This window comes from Coregonus clupeaformis, chromosome 39 (assembly GCF_020615455.1).
Source record: "Coregonus clupeaformis isolate EN_2021a chromosome 39, ASM2061545v1, whole genome shotgun sequence".
In the NCBI taxonomy this organism is placed as follows: domain Eukaryota; kingdom Metazoa; phylum Chordata; class Actinopteri; order Salmoniformes; family Salmonidae; genus Coregonus; species Coregonus clupeaformis.
In genome coordinates, this window is record NC_059230.1 from 963,327 (window position 1) to 971,362 (window position 8,036).

Genomic DNA, 8,036 nt, shown 5'->3' on the forward strand with positions numbered 1-8,036 from the left:
TCTTTCTCCCTCCCTCCTCCCTCCTTCTCTACCTCCCTCCTTCCTTCCCTCCCTCTCCCTCCCTCCCTCCCTCTATTTCTCCATCCATCCCTCCCTCCCTCCCTCACTATCTCTCTCTCTCTCTCTCTCTCACTCTCTCTCCCCTCCCTCTCTCCCTCCCTCCCTCCGGATCTAGTCCATGTGTTCATGCTTGTGTGTTTACATCACTCTCTGTGGTAAAATTCCATGACATATTTATACACTTGTCCTCTGGATTTCCCCTGTACAGTATTTCACTCCCATAGCTGCTGATCTGAGGTCAGTTTTGCCCCCCCCCCTCTAATGGTTAAGGTTAGTATTGGTGGAGGGTGCGCTGATCCTAGATCTGTTCCTACGGCAGCTTGCACTCAGAGCTCTCATTCGTATAATGGTTAATCAGTCGGAGTTAGATCATTTCTCCGCTAGAGAATGTCACACACGCTATGGGCCATCACATTTAACTGTCATCAATATGTGGCCTAGTTTTAGAGGTTTTTGAGGGCATCATCATCAAACACGAGTGCAGTAAATCTCTCTCTCTTTCTACCTCTTTTTACTGTCTTTCTCCATCACCCCATCATTTTACAGAACGTCTCCTCATTTATATAAATGTCTCTCTCTCTCTCTCTCTCTCTCTCTCTCTCTCTCTCTCTCTCTCTCTCTCTCTCTCTCTCTCTCTCTCTCTCTCTCTCTCTCTCTCTCTCTCTCTCTCTCTCTCTCTCTTATCCTATCATTATCTTTTTGTCACAATCCCAAACTTACTATCCTGATATCTGGCATAATTTCAAAAGACTCATTTCCTCTCCCATCTCTCTCTGATTATATAAGTTTATTAAGGGGGATTACAGACAATGACGGGATGGGGGGTGGGATGGGATGGGGGGTTGGAATGGGATGGGGGGGGAGGGGGGATGGATGGGATGGGGGATGGAATGGGATGGGGGATGGGATGGGATGGATGGGATGGATGGGATGGATGGGATGGGATGGGGGGATGGGATGGGGGGGATGGGGTAGGATGGGATTGGGGGATGGGATGGGATGCAATGCGCTGGGATGGGGGTGATGGGATGGGATGGGATGCAATGCGTTGGGATGGGATGGGGGATGGGATGGAACGGGATGGGGGATGGGATGGGATGGGATGCAATGCGTTGGGATGGGGGGGATGGGATGGAACGGGATGGGGGGATGGGATGGGATGGAACGGGATGGGAGGGATGGGATGGAACGGGATGGGGGGATGGGATGGGATGGAACGGGATGGGAGGGATGGGATGGGGGGGATGAGATGGAATGGGATGGGGGTGAAAAGAGAGTGAAACAAAACATTACAAGTGCGTACACAGTTTGTTCGTATCATTATGTCAATACAAAACAAAAAAACTCTTATAAAACACATATGAAACTAACAATCCTAGTCTTATCCAGCTGTGAATGATGAAGGCATGAGTCTGTCTCCCTAGAGGCCCATTACACTGATGTGGCTGACACAGGAAAGATGCCTCATCATTGTCATTAGGACACGCAACGGAAAAGAAAATTAGCATTTATTTTTGGAAAAGTCCAGGTAGTCCCTCCCTGTTTCAGTCTGTTGTCTTCTGTTTTGTGCCCAATTAACATGACCCTTTAGGTTGGCATCAAGAACAAGCAAACGCAGCAAGAGACTACCAAGACTGAACAGCTGATGGTTATCCTGTTGACGATTAGGGTGGTAAAATACAGAACTTTTCTTGGATCAGTATGTAGGCTATGCATGAGGACCAGCTATGTGTGTGTGAGTGTGTGTGTGTGAGTGTGTGTGTGTGTGTGTGTGTGTGTGTGTGTGTGTGTGTGTGTGTGTGTGTGTGTGTGTGTGTGTGTGTGTGTGTGTGTGTGTGTGTGTGTGTGTGTGTGCGCGTGAGTGCGTGAGTGCGTGCGTGAGTGTGGGAGGAGGTTAGAGACCTGGCCGTGTGGTGCCAGGATAACAACCTCTCCCTCAACGTGATCAAGACAAAGGAGATGATTGTGGACTACACGAAAAAGAAGAGGACCGAGCACGCCCCCATTCTCATCGACGGGGCTGTAGTGGAGCAGGTTGAGAGCTTCAAGTCCACATCACCAACAAACTAACATGGTCCAAGCACACCAAGACAGTCGTGAAGAGGGCACGACAAAACCTATTCCCCCTTAGGAGACTGAAAAGATTTGGCATAGGTCCTCAGATCCTCAAAAGATTCTACAGCTGCACCATCGAGAGCATCCTGACTGGTTGCATCACTGCCTGGTATGGCAACTGCTCGGCCTCCGACCGCAAGGCACTACAGAGGGTAATGCGTACGGCCCAGTACATCACGGGGCCAAGCTTCCTGCCATCCAGGACCTCTATACCAGGCGGTGTCAGAGGAAGGCCCTAAAAATTGTCAAAGACTCCAGCCACCCTAGTCATAGACTGTTCTCTCAGCTACCGCACGGCAAGTGGTACCAGAGCGCCAAGTATAGGTCCAAAAGGCTTTTAAACAGCTTCTACCCCCAAGCCATAAGACTCCTGAACATCTAATCAAATGGCTACCCAGACTATTTGCATTGCCCCCCCACCGCTCTTTTATGCTGCTGCTACTCTCTGTTTATTATCTATGCATAGTCACTTTAATAACTCTACCTACATGTACATATTAACTCAATTACCTCGACTAACCAATGCCCCCGCACACTAACTCGGTACCGGTACCTGCTGTATATAGCCTCGCTATTGTTATTTTTACTGCTGCTCTTTAATTATTTGTTACTTTTATTTCGTATTATTTTATTTTGTATTTTTTTGTGATTTTTTGGGGTATTCTTTCTTAAAACTTAATTGTTGGTTAAGGGCTTGTAAGTAAGCATTTCACTGTAAGGTCTACACCTGTTGTATTTGGCGCATGTGACAAATAACATTTGATTTGATTTGATTTGTGTGCGTGTGTGTACTGCAGGGTCAGTACTCAGTACTGTGTGGGTATAGAGGGCACCCCAGTGAGTCTGAATCAATGAGCTTCACCAGAATTGCTTTTGGGTGAAAAGGGACAGGAGGGAGGGGGTAGGGGGTAGGGGGTGGATGAATGTGACCAGGCGAATGAAAATCGGGTGGAGAGCGGGTGGTGATTGAGTGTTTATAGAGTTATGGGTGTGTGCTGTGTGCACATGGGTGTCCAGAGGGGGTGAATGAATAAAAAGGAGAGCGGATGAAGGGGGGAGCGTATGGGTGTGGGTGTGTGTGTGTGTGTGTGTGTGTGTGTGTATGTGTGTGTGTGTGTGTGTGTGTGTGTGTGTGTGTGTGTGCGTGCGTGCGTGCGTGCGTGCGTGTGTGCGTGCGTGTGTGTGTGTGTGCGTGTGCAAACTAAAGCTTTACTCCATAGATGACTTTGCAGTTGCCCCGATCAACCGTGAGTAGTAGGGGCCCTTCATGATAAAACTGCTCAGGCGGGACAATGGTGCAAGACTCTCCCCCTCCTCCCCCTCCTCCCCCTCACCGCTGCTCCCCCTCCTCCCCCTCTTCCCCCTCAATTCTGCTCCCCCTCCTCCCCCTCTACCCCCTCACCTCTGCTCCCCCTCCTGCCGCACCATCACCTATAGCATGAATAATCTCCCAGCTTGCGTCCCAAATAGCACCCTATTCCCTATTTAGTGCACTACTTTTCACCAGAACCCCTATGGACCCTGGTCAAAAGTAGTGCACTACATAAGGAATAGGGTGCCATTTGGGACACACTGCCACTCCTATCTAACTTAGTCTGAGTCTATCAGGTTACTTGTTACGGAGCCTCTGTTAAAAGCTGCTTTGCTATATTGTTATAGATAGATGGAAGGATGCTAGCATATAAGAAACTTGCTAGAAACGTGTAAATGTGCAAGAAGCAGAGGGATGGAAGGATGGATGATGCTACAAGGAATTAATACATTTGTCTGAGTGAGACATCGTTGGAGGAGAGAGAGAGAGAAGAGAGACAGATAGAGAGAGAGAGAGGAAGAGAGAGAGAGAGAGAGAGAGAGAGTGGTATGAAAGAGAGGGGGAGAGAGAGAGAGATAGACAGAGTGGTATGAAAGAGAGGGGGAGAGAGAGAGAGATAGACAGAGTGGTATGAAAGAGAGGGGGAGAGAGAGAGAGATAGACAGAGAGAGGGAGAGCGAGAGAGGGGGAGGGAGAGAGACAGAGTGGTATGAAAGAGAGGGGGAGAGAGAGAGAGATAGACAGAGTGGTATGAAAGAGAGGGGGAGAGAGAGAGATAGACAGAGTGGTATGAAAGAGAGGGGGAGAGAGAGAGAGATAGACAGAGAGAGGGAGAGCGAGAGAGGGGGAGAGAGAGAGAGATAGACAGAGAGAGGGAGAGCGAGAGAGGGGGAGGGAGAGAGACAGAGTGGTATGAAAGAGAGGGAGAGAGAGAGAGAGATAGACAGAGAGAGGGAGAGCGAGAGAGGGGGAGGGAGAGAGACAGAGTGGTATGAAAGAGAGGGAGAGAGAGAGAGAGATAGACAGAGTGGTATGAAAGAGAAACGTGTCTATCTATAAAATGTTGGGCAGTTGATGCTCCGAATCTGCTCCCATCTTTCTCCCCCCTTTCCAACTGTCCCTTGATGCGTCTAATCATGAGTACACAGTCACGTCTCCCCTCTTTCATTCCCGAATTCCAAACTGCCAAGTGGAATCAGATCACAGGGAAGGAGAAAAATAACCATTGTCCATAATGCATGCATATAATATGTGCCTATACATTTTCTTTACATTTTAAGGTAAACATATACCTAGAATTACAGGAATGCTGTTTTAGCTCATTTCTGAGAAATAGCCTAGACCTATAGGCCTACCTAGGGACCTACGTAAATGGCACCACACATGCATCAGCTTATAGAGAACCTCTAGCTGTCACGACTCTTCTACCCAAGCACATGCTGTATGCAGACATACCGGAGGCGGCCGCACCGCTCAGAGGCTCCCTTACCGATGCAATGGCATTGCGCACATACGTTTTCATAGAACACATGCACGCACCCGAAATTTAAGGAATACTCCTAATCAATGTTGTGGATAAAGGAATTATTCATCATAGCTTGGCCATCTCTGCCCCCCTATATCCCCCTCTTCTGCCCGCCCCCACACAGAATCTATCTGTCCATATGGGACTCCTTTTGCCGGGGCTTTCAGCGTTCCACACTGACTGCATAGCTATCATTGGATATAAGAAGAAACAAATATCACAAAAGTGATGCCGCAAGGTGATATCTGATCAACATATGTGTGTTTTCGTTTTCGTTTCAGACTATGAACGTATTAAATTAGTCTGAGGGGCTGTCAGGTCCAGGATTGCATCCTCAACGGTGATTGGATGAATCTTTGATCATATCAATTTTCAATCAGATGGGCTACCGGCATCACTCATCTATATTCATTGCATATAGGCCTAGAACACACAGACAGACACACAATGCCACAATGCTATACAGTAGACAATCAAACCTACATTAGGCTACAAATGTGGAGTATGAACCCATTTCATTAGACTATCCATCGATTAATTGCGTTATCATTACCATCCCGTTACTCAGTCTCTCAAATAAATTCCTTAAATTGGACACAAAATGGCCGATAAGAATAGGATGGTGGGATAGTCGGGTCCTAATATGAGAAAACGCTTGGTTCAGAGACTGAAGGTTATGCAGAATACCCGATCACACGTAGGCTATAGGCTACGTTGCCATCTATGAAAACAGTATTTAGAAGAGAAAAAAAAGAATCGTTAAAATAGTACTAAAAAAATATTACGAAATCATAATGATCGATCATAGATGGATACCGTTATCGTGAGTGATCGATAGGCTAGACTGTTCACAGCCGACAATGTGCTCCAAATGTCTGGCGCTGCCGGCCGGTGGAATTTTTTTCCCTCTTACCGTTAGTGAAGCCCGGAGGTCTCGTGCGGGTGTTGACGGTAACAACAGGCAGGTGTGTTGCCAGGTGCGAGATGTGGATGGTTACAGCGGCTACTGTTCAGTTTCAGGATAAAATACAAATTATCCCAGCCACCGGCTCGAACTTTCAATTTAAGAGATGTATAAGTTTAAGCCCCTCCTACAAACCCTCTCCCCCTCGTAGTAGGCTAGGCTAGGCTCTTCTGTCTAACCCCACACTATCATCACCAGTATAGCCCCCACCCCCTCTCTCTCGCTCTCTCGCTCTCTCTCTCTCTCTCGCAATTTGAATTTAATACATTGCTAAAGTAGGCCTAAAAACATGATAATATTAACATTTAATATCGAACACAATTAAAGAGAAAAAATGTTGTAGGCTATAGTATAAGTTCATTTGTAGTTCATGTTTACTACACAGTATAGAATAGAATAGAATATAATAGAAATGGCAGGCATACCCTAATTTAATAATAATTGCTTTGTAATCAATTGCTTTGTAATCAGTGTAATCATATGCATTAAATGATGGATCCCAAAGTTAGGAATAGCTATGATCTTTCTTTGTCATATCATATGGATGAACAGTGGATTCATGAATGCAGCATGCTTATGTTATGTCATAGGGTATCTTGGGGGAAAACGCCCCCCTTAAGGGAAAAGTCTATTTTCTGACAGAAAAAGGCCAAGTTTGGTAAGATTTAGATACAGTATGTGCACACTGGCTATCCTTAAGCAAACACATTTTGGGGAAAAACGTCCCCTGCTCTATGGGGCAAAATGCTCCCTGAAGATTAGTGTGTTAAAATCCATTTTATATGTTTTATTTAGGCGTTTCAGAGTAATTGACTCTCAAAAGCTAAAGTCTAGGTATCTTATTTCAAATTTAAAAATCAAATATCGGAACAAAAATACATTTCATACTATTAATATCCTCACTATAATTAGGTTTTATTTTCGCCCCTTCCTGTCCAAATCATTCTAAAGTATCTCAAAATCTATTGTGTAACTCAAAGAAGTTGCTTATAGATGATTTGGAAAATGCTAATATAAGTACCATTGACTTGCATTGATTGCACTGGGGGCCGTTTGCCCCACTGCGGTGTGGGTGGGGTTGGGGTTACTTGATTAAAAACGGATTATCATTTTTTTCTCTAACCAAGTGGATTATTTATCTTTAGTTTATCTCTGACACAGAGCATAATTCATGGTTCCTTCTATTAAGGCAAGTCGTCCAGGTCGTGAGGCAGCAAAGCATCCCCAAACCATCACACCACCACCACCATGCTTGACCTTTGGTATGATGTTCTTACTGTTGAATGCAGAGTTTGGTTTTCGCCAGGCATTACTGGAACCATGTCATCCAAAAACGTATACTTTTGAATCATCTGTCCATACAACTTTCTTCCAAGAGTCTTGATGTTCATCCAGGTGCTTTTTTGGCAAACTTGAGTCAACTTTTTGGACGAGATGGGTCCCATTATGCCTGGCGAAAATCAAACTCTGCATTCCACAGTAAGAACATCACACCAAAGGTCAAGCATGGTGGTGGTGGTGTGATGTTTTGGGGATGCTTTGCTGCCTCACGACCTGGACGACTTGCCTTAACAGAAGGAACCATGAATTCTGCTCTGTATCAGAGAATTCTACAGGAGAATGTCAGACCATCCGTCTGTGAGCTGAAGCTGAAGCGCAGCTGGGTCATGCAGCAAGACAATGATCCAAAACACACAATCAAGTCTACATGAAAATAGCTAAAAAGCAACAAATTGGAAGTTTTGGAATGGCCTAGTCAAAGTCCAGACCTAATCCCAATGAGATGTTGTGGTAGGACTTGAAACAAGCAGTTCATGCTTGAAAACCCATATGCCATTGAGTTAAAGCAGTTCTGCATGGAAGAGTGGGCCAAAATTCCTCCACAGCGACGTGAGAGACTGATCAACAACTACAGGAAGCATTTGGTTGGAGTCATTGCAGCTAAAGGTGGCACAACCAGTTATTGAGTGTAAGGGGGCAATTACTTTTTCACACAGGGGAATTGGGTGTTGCATAACTTTGTTTATGAAATAAATATGTAATTGTTGTGTTATTTGTTC

General features: G+C 45.7%; 1 protein-coding gene across 2 annotated transcripts in view; it reads right to left on the reverse strand.

Annotated features, from left to right (window-relative positions):
• LOC121554153 (histidine N-acetyltransferase) overlaps positions 1-6,113 on the reverse strand; it is a 33,022-nt gene extending 26,909 nt beyond the window's left edge. For both annotated transcript variants that reach the window (XR_005997647.1, XM_041867617.2), the window contains exon 1: positions 5,926-6,113. The gene's annotated coding sequence lies outside the window, so the exon portion shown is untranslated. The remainder of the gene's footprint in view (positions 1-5,925) is intronic.
• Between the last annotated feature and the right edge of the window lie 1,923 nt (positions 6,114-8,036).